Genomic DNA, 22,065 nt, shown 5'->3' with positions numbered 1-22,065 from the left:
ATATATATATATATATATATACCAAGAGTGAGTATAAAACGGACCCCACCCAGTTCACACAAAGCACATATTGATTATTAATGAAAGGACGAGATTGCCTAGCTAATTTTCACAGATCAAAGGACACCATAACAGAAACTGCAATCAGCCTTCAAAAGAAACCGCGGTCATCTGTAGCGTAAAACAGAACAGCGAAATAATCATCCGAGCAGCAGACAAAGACTAGTTATTATAGTAACGGACAAATGTATTATTTAAGTACCTATTTACTATGCCTCCCCACGGGACAGAGTTAGACACCAGGGTCGTTTTTTAACGTGGAGAAAAGGTACAAAAATAAAAATTGTCTCAGTCGTAAAGGATTTCTCCTCCACCGAAAGAGAACAAGAAAATGAAGTGCAGCATCTGAAGAACAGATACTACACTTTGATCTTGACCAAAAGGCCAAGAAAACTGATGGATACAAAACATAAAACGACTTAGTGTAAGGAGCAAGGAGCTTATATATATATATATATATATATATATATATATATATATATATGTGTGTGTGTGTGTGTGTGTATATGTATATGTATATGAAAATGTATAAAAAAAAGAATACGAAACGCATAAAAGCTTATAACTTTTCTTTATTCGTTTTCTATTGGTGACGTGCAGGAATACAAAATAATATTATGAAAAAAAAACTTTTTTAATTTGTTTATAAGTACATAATTTTCAACCGATCCTTCAGTCTTCATCGGTGTAATGAAAGTGATGAGTATACACAGGGAAAAGGAGAAAGGAAAACGAAGGAGGAGGAGGGGGGTATAGCCAATGAGAAGGTACTAAGTCAGTCTTAAATACATACATACATACCTACATACATACCTACACACACACACACACACACACACACACACACACACACACACATATATATATATATTGCTTACGGAATATGAGAACTAAAGAAAAAATAAAGGAAGCGAGAGTTATATTGGTTATTCGGACTACTGTTCTGGGTGGTTGCAATTTCTTGATCTTCTGCGTCTTGTCGAACTCGCGTGACCGAGTAGAAGATTTAAATAATTATAAATTATATTCTTAGTATTATACTGTTGATTGAACTTCCACCCTCGGTCTACACTGGTGGATTAAATAAAGGGTTCAGTTTCAAATTCCATAGAGATTCCAGAGTTCGACAAAAAGAGTTCAATAAGACGAACTTGAAGAAGATCAGATGTTACATTGTTGTAATAATAACATTTAAGGTGAGAACTCTAATCCGAATAATCCAAATAATAGAAATTATCAATCCTCATCTGAAAAATACCGGAACATAAAACACAACTTATACAATAAACAAAACCTCCGCCAGCAGATTTACTAATCCTATGCAATATTATAATCAGCACATGAACCGTTAATCTTGTATATTGCTTGGCAATTAGATTATTTTTTATTCTGGATGCGTTGACAAATTGCAAAGGAAGTTACCTATGATCCGTTGATGATAGTAAAATGTTCTATTCCTCCATCATAATAATAATACTGCAATTTACAATTTTGAATGTAGTTGCAGTACCAACTATGTGAGTCGAACAACATTGAGATTGGATGGAAGAGTCAAACAGCACGTACCTACTAAAATAAGAAATGGGGAATACCAAGCACCAGACGTACTTGCCAATACATACGAGGCTTCAATCACTGACCATCTCATTAAAAACCCGTAATCTGTAGCGAACTTTAGTACGACCTCATTTTCAATTCTGAGTCGTGCTCCCTCGTTATTCTATTTAAAGATCTTAGAGACTGTTCACGTTCGGTTAAGAAGGCCTTCTCTCTGTAAACAGAGGGAATGCCTCTTGGTTTTGAACGTGATTAGTCTCTAAGAACTTCAAAGAAATATATAACATTGCTTTATTTTAATCGCTCCCCCCCCATTATTATTTTTTTTTTTTCCCCCACACGTAACGTAACGCAACGCAATTTTATTTTAAATTGTACATATTTTCGATTCCTACCTTTAAAAAAGATCCCCCTGATACAGCTTTGAGAAAGGGAAGGCGAAACCGGTCAGCTACCCCCCTTTTCTCCTCTGTTCTTCACTCCTTTTACTTTATTTTAAGACGTTTTTAGAATGAATTATAAAAGTCTGTCCTTCATGATTGCGATATTAAATTCTGTACCCTCCCAAAGAATCATGATATATATATATATATATATATATATATATATATATATATATATATATATACTAAAAATGAGAACCGATATTGCCCGGGATTGAATGATGATCAACTAATTTTTCACAAAATGCGTTTATTGTCACCGAAATCTGTGAAATCGCACATTTTTCAATCAAATCAATGGATGGCCTGCTGTAGTCGGTGCACCGGAAGGAACTTTACATACCTCCCTGAAGTGACGTAGTCCACAATACATTGTAGTCTACATTTCATTTTACAGGACCTACTGTTGATTTTATAAACTTACAGTCATATAATTAAAGTTTAACATGTAAAAGTCAAGTATCATGGTTTAATTGTGTTCTAAACAGGGACGTTTATTTAAAACGTGCCCCTTTCTTATCAAAGAACCCACTGCTGATTTTATACGCCGGGCCATTCTGCTTGTTCGGTGATAAAACTTTTCAAATGCACATGCGGTTTTAAACTGTATAAGGGTGTAAACTTTGGTCGAAATCTAACTGTTTTTGCTTAAATCAAATTTTTTTTCGATTATCGATTTTAGAATACTTATCCGAGGAACGCAAGGCAAAACCTATCTAAGAACACCGCAATACACATAAAGTACATTTGCATGAAATTAAAAAAAAAAATAATAAAAACGATAAGAAACAATAAAAAAACAAAACAAAAAAAACAAAAACAAAAGCGGATCAACCGTTTCGGAGTCTATAAGGATCTAACTCACACACATAGATACACAAATACACACACAAATGAAACATGCATATATATATATATATATATATATATATATATATATATATATATATATATATATATATATATATGTGTGTGTGTGTGTGTGTGTGTGTGTGTGTGTGTGTGTGTGTGTGTGTGTGTGTGTGTGAATGGGTGGAGATAGGAGTATGTAAGGAGAGGGTAGCTTCCTGATTTGTTGAGCATTGAACATTTTCTCCGGAAGCAATTTGGACAAACGATTTTATCTCGGAAGTCTTCTATTTTAATGAGTCTTTAATTGTCATGACGGGTGAACTGCTTTATAACGATGAAAAGAAAGACAGAGTAGAAAGAGAAAATAAAGGAATATAAAGCACGTCAATTAAATAGTCATTCTCTTAATAATCTGGCAGATAAGAATTGATTAACACCATTTTTCTGCCCATCATTTAAGAATAATCTTCCATCTGTGAATAATCATATGGTGATCATTCCTACAATCATTACACTGCCCTGCCTTGATAGGATAAAAAAGTCCACTTCGTAATGGGTGCAATTCTACGGGGCCAACCCTTCCAGTCTAATAGATTATTTCCTCGGACTGCTACACTTTGGAATTCCCTCCCTGTTTCACGCTTCTCTCACTCTACTAACATGCAGAGGTTTAAATTTAATGCGAACAGACATCTCACTGCTCAATCCCCATAATCCCACGTCACAATCATCATTAATAGTAGCCTCTTAAGTCCAAGTGGCAATATGACTTATTTGGGGTGAAAAGGATATAGACTACTACTACTACTACTACTACTACTACTAGTAGTAGTAGTAGTAGTCTTTACTATTATTATTATTATTATTATTATTATTATTATTAGTAGTAGTAGTAGTAGTAGTAGTAGAAGATTGTTTATCATCTTCCCTCCGGGTAAATTAGACACAAGGCCGGAAACGTGAAGTTTGAAAAGTCGACGCCCTAGAGGAAGAGCACTTTGGCCGATCAAATTTTTTTCTGGGCAACCCCATCGGTATTCACTTAGTCTTACTGAATTACAGGAGAATATTTCACCTAGTCTGAGGGAGCACCCAACTTCATGCCATTACTTGAGGTTACATTATTAGGGGAAGGTGAACTGTTCCTCATAAAAGCAAATGAAGGTTGACTATACTGAGAAGATCTTATTTGGGCTGTGCATGCTATTTTGATTATTTAGTCAAGATTTACTTATAGGGAAAGGTATCCGCATGTCAGGTTGTCCTGACAAACCCTGTACAGAAAGACCTCGGACACTTGATGATAGTGTCTAGTAGGCATTTTGCACGAATGTATTTTAAAATGCTATTTCAACGTTCATCGTTCCAACGTGCCTAAGTTTTCATTTAATTTAAGTTACCGATCTCTATAAAACAGTAGCGAAGTAGAATGGTCTGCACTTACGAACTTAAATTTGCTTGTTGTTTTTCGATTCTTGCGATTAGATAAAATATTTTTAACTCCGAATTATTTGGCCCTTTAAATTTATCTCCGTGAAGCAGTCGCTCATATACTGTCCACTAATTCTTTCGATTGCGTTTGTATATATTCTTTAAAAGTAATCTTTGTCAGCGTGTTTGTTAATTTCATTTATAATTGATTTTTAATGATGAAAAGGAAAAGATGGTAATTCTTATACAACTTATTATGATCTGCATATTAGGAATGTGTCTCTGCGTAAATCCGCAGTAAAAAAAAGGAATGAAAAAAAAAAACAAAAAAAAAAAACGTGAAGACAAGGAAAAAGAGGATATAAATGCGGGAGTGCCTCAGGGATCTATCATTGGACCTCTATTATTCCTAATATTCATAAATGACCTTCCTGACAAAATTGTCTGTGAGATGGGTATGTATGCTGATGACATCACGCTCTATAACAGACACGACAGGAAAACAAATGAACACCTATCTAAAGAAATGGCAGAAACACTAGAGAATGGCCTCCAATCTGTAGTGGAATGGGGACAAAAATGGATGGTCACATTCAATGCTGCCAAGACTAAACTTGTTTCCTTCAATAACTACAAGAAACCTTCTCTACCACAAATAGCAATAGCCAACGACACTATATCTGAAAGCACATCTTTTAAACTCCTCTGCCTAACGTTCACAGGAAACATGAGTTGGAACAATTACATTGAGAGCATTGCCAGGACCGCTGCTAAAAAGGTAGGTTCTCTCTACCGTGCTAGAAATCTCTACCGTGCTAGAAATCTACTGACACCTGAAAGTATCCTGTACCTCTATAAGGCCACCATTCGCCCATGTAAGGAGTATTGTTGTCATATTTGGGCCGGTAGTCTCTCACTCCTAGACAAGGTTCAAAAGAGAGTCGCCAACCTAATAGGTCCTGAACTAGCATCAAAGCTTCAGCCTCTGTCCTATCGACGCAATGTAGCATCCGTCTGCCTGTTCTACAAGTACTTTAACGGTGTATGTTCCGACGAACTGCAAGCACTTGTACCCCTCTACGTAAATAACCCCGACAAACCCGACAAGCAGTACAATCCCACCCCTTCACAATAGAGATCCATAGATGTAAGAGAGCCTTCTACTCCAGCAGTTTCTTCCCCAGAACCGCTAGACTTTGGAACTCCCTGCCAGGTTCTTGCTTCCCCAACTGTACTGACATGCAGAAGTTCAAGTGTAACGTGAATCGACATCTTGCTGCCCAACTCCCAACCTAGTACTCCTGTAGCCTGTGTCCCTAATAGTAGCCCCCTACATCAAAGTTGCAATGTGCCTTGTTTGGGGTGAAAATGTAAAAAAAAAAAAAAAAATTACACGCATTCTTTCAAGTAGTTATGAAAAAGAAGACAAAATGATGCAGAAATATATACGGATACAATTTTGGGAGAAGAGAACCATGAACAAGAAAGTCTATATTGAAAATGAGATAGAAGCTGATAAAAAATAACTTCCGGGGTATGTATGAATATGGCGTAGGTATTAATTCAGGCAGACGGTACAACAGAAATTCCTAAATCGAGTATTGAATTGATGAAAACAGTTCAAGAAAAAAGCAAGAAAACAAAACAAAAAACATTGGATTCCTTACTCCAACATAGACTATTATGTTACTAGAGGTCAGTGGAACAGCGTACTCGTACTCGAGACGAGCTTTTCTGGGGTCAGCATGAGGGGGTCACTATATTGTTTCCCGTGCTGTCAATTTTGGAACAATGTTTGCTGCCGGGTTAATACTGCATCCGAATCTGCATTGGCTATAGCTTAAGGCAGTCCTGTTAGTGTTCAGTGGCGGAAACTATAACATAATAATGGGTATAGGGAACACTATCTAACTTTGCGTGAATTAAAGAAACATCTGTCATTGCAAGGTGTTGAGAATCGTCTAGAATCATCAATTTAAAGTGGAAATGGAAAAATGGTACAGCATTTTGAAATGAATTATTAATGTTATTATGTTCTTAGGAGAACGTGACCTTGAATTCCAGGGTTCTTCTCAACGCATTGGTGACTCAAATAATGTAAACATTTTAGATCTGATAGAGTTGCATTCCCACTAGAATCCCACGCTTAAGAAACATGTGATTTAAAAAACACTCTACTGCTGTATTCTCTCATTGTGGTTGCCATATGTATAATTTATTTTGGCAACGATGCTGATGAATGTGCAATTACCTACTTTGGAAGTGCACAAACAATATACAACTTATTCAGCTGCAGCTTCAAGAAGTGGGAAATATTCGTTGTTCGTTTCATGGTATATCTGCAACGAGATAGTCAGATGAAGTTGAGAGTGTTAAACCATTCATAGCTAATCTTTCAAGGGTCAAATTGGCTTTAAAAGCCCTGCTCGAAGTAAATCGCACACCAAGAATCATGGAGGTGTATCTTATGTCAGTTCCTGGCACAAAATACAGAATACTGGCCCCTATTGACTTTTGCTACAGTCTAGATATCCAATTTGCAAACATAGAAAGCTGATGTGCACAACTAGTGGCTTTCTGAGACAATTTGAAAGCAATATGGAATGAATCTAAACTTATTGCACTCAGTCTGCAGATAGAAGTAAAAACAAATGTAGAGACTTTGGTACCCCTTTTAGAAAAAGAACCAGATTCCATGATGAGGATACACCTGATGATAATTTAAATGAAATGAAGATGAATCAGAAATTGATTCCTTTGAGAAAGACAACTTTCAAAAGCACAAACTTTATATACAGTGCAGAACGATCATACTGCCGCCCTAGAAAAGACGACATGATTCCATTTCCGTTTGATGAAAACCGTTTTCTTTTTGCTTGTTGCAGACCATCTACTAGTTAACCAGTTCTGTACCAATTCCAAGAGCGATAGTGACACAATGTCTAACAAGCGAGATTGGAGATTCGCCGCTGTACAAGTCATGCTCTCTACCGAGTTATGACTGCAGGACTATTTCCAGCACCCTCAAAATGCATCGCTTGATTGCCACGATTAACATGGATGTGGTCAAGGTGAAGAAAACAAAGTTTCCGGCCATGGTTATGGCCTTTGGTGTGGTTTCAAGCGAGAGCCACATGTTGCCATCTTACATCTTCGAAGTCGGTTTGAAAATAAGCACCAATGTGCATCTGCGTGTGCTGAAGAGTGTGGTGATCCCCTGGTGCAATCATATGACCGCTGGCATACCCTGGGTGTGGCAGCAGGACTTGTCGCCGACCCACACTCCAAAGAGACCCAGACTTGGCTTAAAGAGTGCTACGACTTTGTACCCTTCTCTCACTGGCCCTATCCTCCCTCGACCTGAACCCGCTGGACTACTTCATTTGTGACATACATTTAGAACATCACTAACATAACCTCCCACAACACTAAAGCCAGCCTGATCGCAGCCATCCGCCGAGCATTCGCTGAGCATTCGCCGAGTTCTCGCCAACGCTTGTGGAAAATGCATGCGCCCAGTTCCGAACCCGTATTAAGGGACTGATTGAGGCTGAAGGTGGCTACATTGCATAGCTGTCAGCTCTATTACATAATCAAGTTACCTGAATTGTTTTTTTTTCAATAAATGTTTTAAAATAAAGCTGTAGTGTCATTTTCTTTAGGGCGACAACTATCATTTCACTCTGTAGTATTGGATAATGTTATTGGAGTGCTTACAGTTCGTTTCAAGGCAACAGAGCAAATTTTTGATACTTCTAGCTTTCTTTGAAAGTGCCAAAGAATGTCAAAAAAGAAATTGAAGTTTAAAGCAGTTAAGCTAACAGAAAATTATTCTAAAGACATTAGCAGTGAAGACGCGCAGGAAATAAATCACATAACAATAGTTCACAACGCTAATTTTGATAGAAAATATTTGTGTGCATTGGAACTGTTAAATGCTTTCACAGAGTACAGACTAGAAAGTATTTTCCCAACCTTAGTGCCAGTTTAAGAAAGTTTCTTATAGCACCAACCACAGTAGCATGAGCAGAAAGAAGCTTCAGCAAGCTTAAGCTTATTAAAAATTATCCCAGGTCTACCATGGATCAGAATCGCCTGAACCAACTGGCTAGTATTAATAGTGAGTCGGACACTGCGAAACAAATAGACTTTATGTAATTCGTAGTTTTGTTGATGAAAAAATGAATGTTTTTGGCCAATTTCTGGATATTCCTCGTCCTAAAAACTGAACGTTCAAACGATACCAATTTTGTCAGTGTTAGTCACGTGTTTTAAAAGTTTTGGCGAGATACACGAACATACACACTAACAGACGTTTGAGATTTATATAATAAAATATTTACAATATAAAGAATATGATTGGCTGATTATGCTATAAATACCGACTGGTAGAGCCGGCTAGGAGAGGGATACCAAGAACCTCACACTAAGGATATACCAGCTCCGACCACAAAGACTCATTTAGTAAGGCAACTTATTAAATTATTACTCGAAAACAATAGCCAAGACTACTCAGCTACTTCAAACGAATATATATTTCTTGCGGAAAAAATAATATATGTATATATGTATAATAATTATAAATAACTATGTGAGACATATATGAAGTTTGATTAGGATGTGCAGTTATGTTTATGGTTACTATTGGTTATAAATAAAAGGTTTACTAAAAATTCCAAATGGAAACATTTGATTTGAATTTTCTTCTATTTGAAGCATTGTAAAAGAGGGAAGAAGCATGTATAGAAATATCGAGCCGTGTGCGAAATGACGTCACGATAGGGTAAAAGAACGTGGGCACACGCTGACGGGAACGTCCGAGAACGCGTTCGAGAGCACGTTCGAAGCGACGTTCGAGAGGACTGAGGTCAGAGGTCAGAGATAAGGAAAACGATCACGTCCTATTCGGGAAAATACCCGGAAATAAATGTCATTGTTAAAAGAAAAGAGTTGAATTATTACTTGACCTATTTTCCTTGCGACATACTCTGCTACAACGTGTTGGGTCTCGGGTGTATACATTGCTACGTTACAACATGTATGGAATGTTTGTACACCTTTATTTGCATTGTAAAACCAAATAGTAAAAAAGAACAACAAAATTTTGCTAAATTCTGGTCCTCTGTTTATTAATATTAAGGTTATAGATTTATTTGATCTGTTTTGATTGAGAGATTAACTATTCTGATGTAATCCGGAAAAAAAAACTATAATAAATAAAGCGTATGAATTTTCTACTTAAAGTGCTTAAAAGTTTACGAAGTCATTTATGATATAAAATGTTAATAAAATTTAAACCATCTTGGAGTCTTTTATTTGACGTTATAAAATCCACAGACCTTTTAGGTTTGATTGTTTTGTTTTACGGCATATCAACCCTTTTGGGGTTATTTAATGCCGATTCCAGTTACTTTGATAATAGTATTCAGGTTGGATGCAGTTATTTTGACAATAGTATTCAGGTTGCATGCAGTTATTTTGATAATAGTATTCAGGTTGCATGCAGTTATTTTGATAATAGTATTCAGGTTGCATGCAGTTATTTTGATAATAGTATTCAGGTTGCATGCAGTTATTTTGATAATAGTATTCAGGTTGCATGCAGTTATTTTGATAATAGTATTCAGGTTGCATGCAGTTATTTTGATAATAGTATTCAGGTTGCATGCAGTTATTTTGATAATAGTATTCAGGTTGCATGCAGTTATTTTGTAGACGGTTTTTATTCTTACAGGCACTTTGTATCTTCAATCACGAGTTGATACTGCTTGGTTTGGTTGTTTTATTGTAGATTTTAACGTTTTTGTTTCCTGCCCTACAGAACATGAATGAGTTTTGCAATGGGAGAGGGAAAAGGGTTACACAGTTAATGTTTGGTACATTTTAAGTTAGGAAAACAGTCAGGGAGTGGGGGAGATGGAAAGAGAAAGGGGAAATGGGAAGAAGGGAATGAGGGAAATGAGGGAAATGGGGTTAGGGTTGATGGTTTTGTTTTTGCTGAACCTAATTAAGTTTTGCAAAAGGAAGTAGAAAAACAAAAAGCATCAATGTTAGGTGCATTTTGTCTCAGGAAGCCAATATTTTCAGACAGCATGATCTGGTAGCACCAGCGCAAACCTTTTAACAAGCTTATCTCTTACCCTGAACATATAATATATTGCAACTGAATTATCTCGATATGACCAATGGAAAAGGGGACCAAGAAAAGGCCTTGCACCAGCACAGGTGTTTTCCTCTCCACAGACCTATATTGTGTTACACAGATAGGAAAGTTCTAGGAAGAAACTTTATTTATGCAAGTTTCGTTTGGCTATAGGGAGGAAAAGGGAAAACAGTTTTCACCTTTTAAGAAATTACTTCTTAAAAGAGCGAAATGATTATGAATTATAAATAATTTTTTATACGTACACACACAAGTATTTTATGCTTTTGCAATCATCAATGCAGGAATTAACGATTGTCGCTGGTCGAAAGATTCGAACGCCGCCAAAAAGCTACACTTGACTTTATTTGCAAGAAATGTTACCCCCTAGGCCACCGCCTCTTTGACGTTTGTAAAGCACGGTATTTTTAAGACGATCTATAGTGATCAAGCGAGATTGTATGTGTTTGAGCATAACAGTATGTGTTTGTGTGCGATTGTCTTTGTGTTTTTGGATGATTGCGTATTTGCATATGGTTATGTGTAAATGTATACCTATCTTTGTGTTTTTGTGTATATGTTTGGATGATTGCATATTTACATATGGTTGTGTGTCTATGTATGGATATCAGTGTGTGTTGTGTGCGATTTTCTTTGTGTTTTTGCGTATATGTTTGACTGATTGCGTATTTACATATGGTTGTGTGTCCATGTATGCATATCAGTATGTGTTGTGTGCGATTGTCTTTGTGTTTTTGTGTATATGTTTGGATGATTGCGTATTTGCATATGGTTATATGTAAATGTATACCTATCTTTGTGTTTTTGTGTATATGTTTGACTGATTGCGTATTTGCATATGGTTGTGTGTCCATGTATGCATATCAGTATGTGTTGTGTGCGATTTTCTTTGTGTTTTTGTGTATATGTTTGACTGATTGCGTATTTGCATAGGGTTGTGTGTCTATGTATGCATATCAGTATGTGTTGTGTGCGATTGTCTTTGTGTTTTTGTGTATATGTTTGACTGATTGCGTATTTGCATATGGTTGTGTGTCCATGTATGCATATCAGTATGTGTTGTGTGCGATTGTCTTTGTGTTTTTGCGTATATGTTTGACTGATTGCGTATTTGCATATGGTTGTGTGTCCATGTATGCATATCAGTATGTGTTGTGTGCGATTGTCTTTGTGTTTTTGTGTATATGTTTGACTGATTGCGTATTTGCATAGGGTTGTGTGTCTATGTATGCATATCAGTATTTTCTGTGTGCGATTTTATTTGTGTTTTTGTGTATATGTTTGGATGATTGCGTATTTGCATATGGTTGTGTGTCCATGTATGCATATCAGTATGTGTTGTGTGCAATTGCCTTTGTGTTTTTTGTTTATATGTTTGGATTATTTCGTATTTGCATATGGTTGTGTGTCTATATATGCATATCAATATGTGTTGTGTGCGATTTTCTTTGTATTTTTTGTGTATATGTTTGGATTATTGCGTATTTGCATATGGTTGTGTGTCTATGTATGCATATCAGTATGTGTTGTGTGCGATTGTATTTGTGTTTTTGCGTATATGTTTGACTGATTGCGTATTTGCATATGGTTGTGTGTCCATGTATTCATATCAGTATGTGTTGTGTGCGATTGTCTTTGTGTTTTTGTGTATATGTTTGGATGATTGCGTATTTGCATATGGTTGTGTGTCCATGTATGAATATCAGTATGTGTTGTGTGCGATTGTCTTTGTGTTTTTGTGTATATGTTTGGATGATTGCGTATTTGCATATGGTTGTGTGTCTATGTATGTATATCAGTATGTGTTGTGTGCGATTGTCTTTGTGTTTTTGTGTATATGTTTGACTGATTGCGTATTTACATATGGTTGTGTGTCCATGTATTCATATCAGTATGTGTTGTGTGCGATTGTCTTTGTGTTTTTGTGTATATGTTTGGATGATTGCGTATTTGCATATGGTTGTGTGTCCATGTATGAATATCAGTATGTGTTGTGTGCGATTGTCTTTGTGTTTTTGTTTATATGTTTGGATGATTGCGTATTTGCATTTTGGTTGTGTGTCTATGTATGCATATCAGTATGTGTTGTGTGCGATTGTCTTTGTGTTTTTGTGTATATGTTTGGATGATTGCGTATTTGCATATGGTTGTGTGTCTATGTATGCATATTAGTATGTGTTGTGTGCGATTGTCTTGGTGTTTTTGCGTATATGTTTGACTGATTGCGTATTTACATATGGTTGTGTGTCCATGTATGTATATCAGTATGTGTTGTGTGCGATTGTCTTGGTGTTTTTGCGTATATGTTTGACTGATTGCGTATTTACATATGGTTGTGTGTCCATGTATGTATATCAGTATGTGTTGTGTGCGATTGTCTTTGTGTTTTTGTGCATATGTTTGACTGATTGCGTATTTACATATGGTTGTGTGTCCATGTATGTATATCAGTATGTGTTGTGTGCGATTGTCTTTGTGTTTTTGTGTATATGTTTGACTGATTGCGTATTTGCATACGGTTGTGTGTCCATGTATGCATATCAGTATGTGTTGTGTGCGATTGTCTTTGTGTTTTTGTGTATATGTTTGACTGATTGCGTATTTGCATATGGTTGTGTGTCCATGTGTGCGTTTATAAAAGCGACAGAGTAAAATGTGTCATTTACCGTCTTCCCACAAACACTGGGTTTGAAACAGAGCGGTTTTTAACTAATCTAGACTTCCCAATAAGGGGTGCTTGTAATTGGTACATAAAAATTCAACTTCAAATCTGTTCTATCTCATATGACCATACTGATCCATGAGACACTTAGCTTTATATTATGTTACAGGTGACCTCGAAGGTCAACAAGTCGATCATGCCTAATACACGATGAACCTATCAATAGTAACATTTAAAAGAGTATAACCATGAGTAAAGTGGAATACAATTTAAAAAAAAATGCCTTCGTGTGTGTGGGTGTGTGTGTGTGCGCGTTCGCGCGTGTGTGCATGTACTAGTGTGAAGTGAACCTTGATTAATACGTGTGAATGCGTGCGCATATACGGAGTATGGGGCAGGCAACGTGGTGGTGACTTTTGACATGTGATACAAACGCTAGGAATCCGCAGACAAAGACGTAGAGAAGAATTCTGCCATAGTCTGGGCGTGGTCGGGGGCGGTTATTTAGTCATAGGTCACGCAGTACACCTGATGCTGGTAGCTCGTATTGTCAGCAGTAAAAAGAAAAAAAAAACTGCATCCCACGCGCACCGACAAGTTCACTTCTATTTTTTTCGTTTTTCTTTCCGATTGAAAGAAAACATGAATTAGTGGGAAAAAACGGGCGTAGCTAAGAACAGGGGGGTTGGTAATGCCTTGGAGCGGGTGAATAGATAGATTGAGAGAGTGAGGGGGGGGGGGCTTAGAAACTAAAATATGCGATGAAGCAAAATAGCTGTTGTTTTTTTTTGTTGTTGTTGGCCGTGGTTAGGGTGCTGCGTCTGGCAGCCACGCGCCGTTGTGATAGGGGTTGCTTCGTTCGTGTGCCCTTCTCGACCTTGCGTTTGGAGAATTTTGAGGGCAATAAGCCAGGTGGCGTATGGGATGTACATGTATTATATGATTGGGCGAAAAACCCACGAGTAAGACCAAGGAAAAATAATACAAAGTGGTTCACACACACACACACACACACACACACACACACACACACACACACACACACACACACACACACACACACACACACACACACACACACACATTGTATTTAGGCAGCATTGTTTTATTAAAAAAAAAAAACGTTGTTCCTATTTACAATGCCTCCCCATGGGACAGAGTTAGACACCAGGGTCGTTTTTTAGCATGCAGAAAAGGAACAAAAATAAAAATTGTCTCAGTCGTGAAGGATTTCCCATCCACTGACAGAGGACAAGAAATTGAACTGCAGCATCTGAAGAACAGATACTACACTGTGATCTTGTCCCGAAGGCCAAAAAAAAAAAAAACGTTGTTAACGACAACAGAGAGCTTCCTTTTTCTATTTTTTCAATTTTTCTGATTTTACAAAAAAGAATTAATATAAATTCCATGTGTAAAATTTGACCGCAGTGTTGCTTGCCATCTATTAAAGAGGACATCGTCAGAAATGCTGTGTAAATATTATTGCGAGGAGAGCTAGAAAGTTTTATTATTAAGTACCCAGTGTGGGAGGCAGGGGTGGGGTGCTCAGATCTGTGGACGTTCATATATATATATATATATATATATATATATATATATATATATATATATATATATATATTAGTGTATTTAGGCAGCATTCCTTCATTCAGGCAAACATTAAAAACAACAGAGATACCTTGCTTAATGATTCTGTTTTTTCATTTTTTCGATCTTTCGTAAGATTTTTTTAACTTCAAGATGGAAGGTATTTACAAATGTTCCATGGTCCACACGAGCGCTTTCGATTCTTTCTTGAATCATCATCAGGAGATAAAATATTTAAAAGTGAAATATATAGTTACGAATGATAAAAGAGTCAATGAGAATCGATTAAAATATACATTTACGAGTGATAAAAAACTCGATTAAAAATTAGGATGATAAAAGGCAATGTTAGTAAAACCAGTCGTATATTGGTTATGCTAAACATGTCAGCACATTATTGCTACTTTCAAAACTAATGCTATTTATAGATGGGTGATGGGTTTTTATATATAGTGCTTCAAGCATTTTTGATTTTTTACAATTACTTTCTCGTTGCAAAATCCTTGTGTTGTCCACGAGGACCTTTCTAAGATAAGAGGAGGGACAGCTATGTTGATATGTTAAATGCTGGTATATTGAGCTAGTACTATTAAGCTAGAATAATTTTTGGGCAACACATTTAACTCCACTTTTATACCACTTATGAGGATGAAAATGGATATATATATATATATATATATATATGTATATATATATATATATATATATATATATATATATATATATACACACAGATCTATGATATAAAGCTGAACGTCTGAGTATGTGTCTGGTCACGAATAGGCTCCTATATGGTTGACTATTATAGAAAACTGATTACATATAATGATAGAAGATGTATCGAGACACAGGAATGTTTGATCTGGCATAATGATGATTCATTAAAATTGTGGGTTCTGCGTACGCGCCTGGTCCACAAAGTATGGAAATAAAAACTTAAAAAAAAAAAAAACATTTACAAGTGTTTTTGGTATAGATGTACATGATAATATTTTGATAAGTATGTTTTAACTTAAATAGGGATGGTATAATAGAATTTTGGGGTCTGCGTTCGCGCCTGGCCTCCATAGAATGAAAATAGGCACAAACTTTAATAAAGACTTTTCATATCTATCTGCGTAAGTATACTTTGATAATTATGTTTCAGTTTGAAGAAATATGGTATAATAAAATTATGGGGTGTTCGTTCGCGCCTGACCTTCATAGAATGGAAATATGTCACAAAGTTTAACAAGGTTTTTTAGTATAGATCCACAGAATATTGTGTTAAGTGTTTCCGTGTGGACAGGTATGATATAAGAAATTATGGGGTTTATCTATTTTATTTTTACTTTCATCATATTTTGCTTTGCTTTAGTTTTGATACCCCAAATTCAAAGCTATCTCTTTACAACCTATCATACTTTCATAAATCAGAGACCATTTTTTTGTAGGCTCTTTTTTAACCCAGTCAGCTACGCGTACTTTTGCTAGTATATATATATATATATATATATATATATATATATATATATATATATATATATATATATCTCGAATCATAATTTTGATTCTAAAATGTATAAAAGTTAAGGCTAAGCTTAAGAAACTGCAATTCAGGGAAATTTGCTTAATCTATGTTCTAATGACTACGAGTTGTATTAAGTGCAAGTCATAGACATTTGAACTTTCAAATGAAAAGTTGTGCCTATATTATTTAGTAAATTATGCCCCTTATAAATTAAATTTCTCAAAAGAAACTTAAAAAACATTATTGTTTAAATTTCACAAACATAGGACGTACTTGACTTCTCACGAAGGGCTTCCAATTCGTTTTGACTTCTATTGAATGAAACTAAATTGTTCTAAATACAACTCACATTATTCGAACATTCGCATAGTAGCTATGTTTCAAAATTATTAATGATCAGTTAATATTTTAGAAGTGAATTCTGCACATAGAAATATATAAACATATACACATATCTAACACAAATTGATATAACACACACCTAACTTTAATCAATAGAGATCACATTTCATAATCAGAATAGAACCGAATTAATACTACAGAATCGGTATGCTTAAAAAGCTTGATATAAATATGTCTGCGTATCTCTTAATACTTTATAAAATTTTCAATGTATCATCATAGCGTTTCACTCCATCTCGGGATTCATGGTCGGGCCGTGTCTAAGACATTCCTCACAACGAAGCTGGCCTTGCTTAAGAGGGAAATCTGTGAGAATGTATGCGGTAGTCTACACGTTGGCGCCACAGGGACACCGAGTGTCCTGTACATATTCCCACTTGTGCAAGTTGTTTCATGTTTTGGAAACCTTCGCTCGGGCACGGTTGAGTGTTACCTATTTTTTTCCGGGAAAGTTCAGAGCCGGCTGGGAAGTCTTCTTTCAGTTCCGGAAGAATCCTGTTATTTTTGGCTTTTACTAATTCATTCCACTAACGCACGCGGACGGATGCTGGCGTTGTTCGTCCGAGGACTGTCATAGTGGAAAAGCTAGCGAAACGGTAGTCGCTGCGGCACCTGTTAGTGTCCAAAGATGGAATGGTGATTGTTGATATTATGTTTGTCACGCTCTGCCCTCGGCACCACCTCTCGACAGATCTGTCGCGGAGCGATTCCGAACATCCGGTAAACAGATGGCAGCTTGTTCGATTTCAAGTTACTGGTAATCACCTTGCATGTCTTGTTGAACTCGACGTCGACATTCGCAGCATAAACAGAACGAGCCCATGCAGCTACGCAGCATTATGTGGTCTTGTGGCACAGACAGTAAAAATTTTCCAAGTATCCGTCAACTTGAAAAATACTATTTGAACTGAGTTTCTCCGTATTTGTTAATTTGAAAAACAAAAATACTATTTGAACTTAGTTTCTCCGTATTTGTTAATTTGAAAAACAAAAATACTATTTGAAGCTGAGGAAACTTTTGGAAATTTCACGGTTCTCTCATCTTGTTGTTACATAGACTTCAGGGAACACCATCAGTCGTCTGTGAGTAATCCCTGAGTTAGATTTCCTAGTGAGTACAAACAATAATAACAATAACAATAACAACAGCAACAATAACCCTTTTGCAAGTAATAATAATAACAATACCCACATCTGTGCAAATAAACTAAATATAGTATCGATAAAAATCGTGTTGTAAAAAGTCTGTGCCGGCTCTAACAAAAATAATTATAGAACTACAGTAGTGTCGGTTTCGTTCCAAGGTATGGAAGTTACGGTAAAAAAATTACGATTTCTTCTCATGAAAAATTATAAATTATATTTGGAGGGGAACATATCTTCCAACACTCATAAAAAAGAACTCATGAGAACTTTTATTTTGTACGTAATGTCTGTTCATGTCTTTTATGCACGTGTGATAGTGCACCTTGCTTCACATCTAGATGGGAAGTAAACACTATCTTTGTGTAAGTAAAGCAATTCCTGGGATAGTTTTGCCATAAACGCTGCAATATGAAATATACATCAAAGAAATAATGCTCAGCGTGAGATCAAGAAGAAAGATCTGGGTGTCACGATCGGCAGGTGCCCCTCCCCTAAGTGACCAGCATGGAGGACTCGGTTGGCTCTTTTAATTTCAGAAACAAGAATATCACAGATACTGAACGGCTAAGCATCTCCTCTATTTTCAGATACCAAAATAATACAATAGAGAATAAACATATAATGGAGAGCTATTACAGAAGCCACCCCAAAGAATGAGGTTATCAGAAACGACTGAAAGAGTTATAGGGCATGTCTGCTGACTACCATCCATGCTTCCGTTCAGTCTTAAAAAACAAAGGATATCCCTTACGGCAGTAGCACGTTTAATTGTGATGCAAGGGTTGCGCAATCCCAACCACACCTCTCCTGAATCGGCACTATTTGAGTCCAGTGGCAAGGAGAAGACCAGGACGAATGGAAACAATGCCGAGATAAGCAGGGATCACATACAACACCTGAAAGTCCCAAATGGTCACCCATATAGTACTGACCAGGTTCAATGTTGCTTAACTTCGGTGATCCAGTGGGAACCAGTGTGTCAACGTGATAAGGCCGTACTACCATACAACAGAACAAAGAATTGCAAGCCAAACGAAACTTATTGCTAAGAGAAAGTAGGTTTTAAATCTAGAATTAATAGAAATACAAGGAAAGATAAATGATAAATTAGACTAAGACACACCCTTACTGCAACCAAATACATAGAAACCCACCATGTAGAAGACCTGCAAAATTTAAACGACGCAAAAATCTATGAAACAACAGAATTAACTGAGAATAAAACGCCTGAAGTAGAAAACATCATACAACTTATAAACGAGGAAAAAAAATAAATCTCGTTAAGGAACCAAGAATGAAAGAAATTAAATGAAGAAAGAGAGATGGTACGTACTCTTCTCCATATATCCCAACAGAAACTATTACAGACTTGAATAACTTAATTTATGCAGACTCCAAGACCTTAAGCATGAGAAAAGATGTCAAAGCGATGATCAAGACAAGAGCGAATAGAAGAAGATGGAAAAATAGAAGTGTGACCTGCGGGGAGAGACTCAACAAAAAACATGAAGCAAAAAATAACAGCAAAGGAACGATTAACGCAACACAGATATAAACCGGAACAGTGCAAGCAAATCAGTGCCTTTGAAAACAATGAAAGTCAATTCTATCAAAATGTAAACGGAGGAAAAATGAAAACAGAACGGCCGGAACTGACAGAAACAAACTGCTGAAGTACGATATGAAAATAACAAGATCACACATACAAAAAAAAGAAGCCAAATGGCAGAAAAACGTAAAAAAAAAAATACAACAAACTGGAGAAATAACAGAGAATGAAATTAGCAAGGAAGTGATCTTGCTTGTGTGTATGAGGAACGGTGTCTACCAAAGTACTCTGTAAAGTTATGGTTTACATACTTGAAACTTGATATATAGAGGATTTGAACCTGTGGAAAAATTTTGATTTGGTCTTTAGCCGGTAAAAATTGCATTAAAACGTCTAAATTAAAAAAAAAAATTGGAACTTACCAGACAGAAATTGACTAAACGTGTTATTTTTACGCATTCGCCAATCTACATTTATAGGTTAAAAACGTTGTTTTTTTTGTAACTTTCTCGATGCGTATGGTCGTGACTCAGAGCATAACAAACAAAACTGGAAAATATATGGTTTGGTTTCTATTCTATCTGATGGCACCAAAGTCATATTAAAATTAATTAACTTTTTAAATGACTATTATACATTTGGTACAATATAATAATCAAGAGAGAATTGGCTTAATAATAATTAATAAATCTGCATAAATGAAAATATAATTTAGCATATTTTACGACCGGGCAACGCCAGGGGGTATGCTAGTTCTTCATACAAAACTACAGTATATGGTTACAAGACAATTGTTATTAAATTCCACAATCCTTTCTGCAATCGAACTATATTTAATACAACTAAAGTCCAGCCTCTCTAACTTGTCCACCAAGTTCCAATTTTAAATCTCCAACACTATTTGCTTTATCATCGTTCATGATAAGCACACTTGGAGAAGTACAAAATTGTCAATATTCCTGACAATTTTCCCTTGACACTTTCCTGATTCTGATTGTGGCGATCTTCATCAGTTTCAGAATAATCTGGGAATTGTGTTGGACGAACTGATCTTTAAAATGACAACACGTGGAATATAGTCCGCTCGTATTGTTACATGTTAACATGTAGAGTTCGTCGCAGCAACAAAGGAAAAGAAAAGGGAAGGAGGAAATTTGACTTTTAACAAAAGGCATTTATTCTTGGTATTTTCAACAACGCACTGCCTTTTGTTTTAAAAAGTTTATTTTCGCATCGATATGTCATTTCAAACGCTCTCGTCACCCACGTGTCGCTCGATCATGTCTCGAACACGTACTTTTCGGTCACTTTTCCGGCCCCATATGACTTTTTGTATCTGCTTTTTCTTTTCCTTATCTGTGACGTCAACCACATGGCCGGTTTGGTCATTTGCATATGTTAGCTGTCATACGGCTGCTGCTCCTACTGCTGCTGCTAACAGCACTAGCAGCTTTGTTACACAACATGTATGAAGCCCATTCGGATCACCCTTCTTACTAATGAGACGGTCGCCAAAGTAGCCACTATATCATTAACCAACGGGGATACAACCAAGTTAGATATTCATTATTGGAAATCTATGGACATATTAGACATAGACTAAAGTTAAATGCGTAGTATTTGTAGGGAGGGGTTAGCAGATATTAAAAGATACCAGACGGTTTAAACATTATGGACTCAGTCATGAGAGGAATATTCGAGCCATTTCACAAATAACAGAACGAATAAAACAGCGTTACTACGATGGAAATAAATTACGAGATTTGTTCTAGACTCGAGATCTTATGTCATGCACAGGCCACGCCCACATCTAGTTTGTCCCAGAGTGACCTTTTCTGACCTGAAAACCAACTGTTCGTTTAGATGCGGGTAGATAAAATTTTGTTAAAAAATAAATAAAATATAAAATATCTCAATTATATAAAAGAAAGTTTGTATGTATGTTTGTCTATGAATCCGTTCCTTATAGACTCGTAAACGACTGGATCGATTTTTATAGAATTTTACACAGTTATTTTATGTACCTGACAGTGTTCTAAAATAGGTCTTGAATTAGAATGTCTTCGATAAGCATCGATAATCGAAATAATTTAATGAAAGAAGAAACAGGCGATTCTCACAAAAGTTAGCACCTTACACACCCTAACATTACAAGTACATGTGAAAAATTTTATTACCACACAAGGTCCATAATATAACATCAACATTAGCTTCTTTGATATGACAGAGACACATTTGAAATTAATGTTTCTGCTTAGAGCACAATTGAACAATGATGCTTGACTTTTGCGTTTTAAACCAGAATATATTCAAGCCATGATATATAAAAAAAACATAATTTTATAAAATCAACAGTAGGTTCTCTACAGTGCAATGCTGAAAATTAGGCAAAGTTTCCTTACGGTGCACCGCGAAGGGTCCCTAACTAGAGCAGGCAATCAATCGATTTGATTGAAAAAATGGGCGATCTCGCCGATTTCTACGTACAGTTAATATTATTTCAGAAAGCAAAACATTACATTAGACGTTTAAAGTTTTAGAATTAGTTTGGTTGTTTGTTGTTGCAAGGAATATTAACCTTTTTTCGGGTTATTTTACGCCAAATCCAGAAATTATTGAAAAAAGTGTTATGTTTCAAGTTCTTAATATATTCACATTTTTTTTAACGGTGTTTAGTTTGGTTGCTTTGGTTTTACGGCG

At 36.1% G+C, this 22,065-nt stretch overlaps 1 long non-coding RNA gene and 1 pseudogene across 2 annotated transcripts in view; both read right to left on the bottom strand.

The window, feature by feature from the left end:
- The window catches only part of LOC145286184 (uncharacterized), a 330,937-nt gene that overhangs the window by 148,699 nt on the left and 160,173 nt on the right, over window positions 1-22,065 (bottom strand). The window lies entirely within an intron of this gene.
- Window positions 225-457, bottom strand: LOC145286672 (U2 spliceosomal RNA; annotated as a pseudogene).

The sequence above is a fragment of the Euprymna scolopes genome, chromosome 10, assembly GCF_053919585.1.
Source record: "Euprymna scolopes isolate OS-2025 chromosome 10, ASM5391958v1, whole genome shotgun sequence".
NCBI lineage: Eukaryota > Metazoa > Mollusca > Cephalopoda > Sepiida > Sepiolidae > Euprymna > Euprymna scolopes.
Note: the sequence above shows the minus strand (reverse complement) of the source record. Positions and strands in the feature narration are given on the sequence as shown.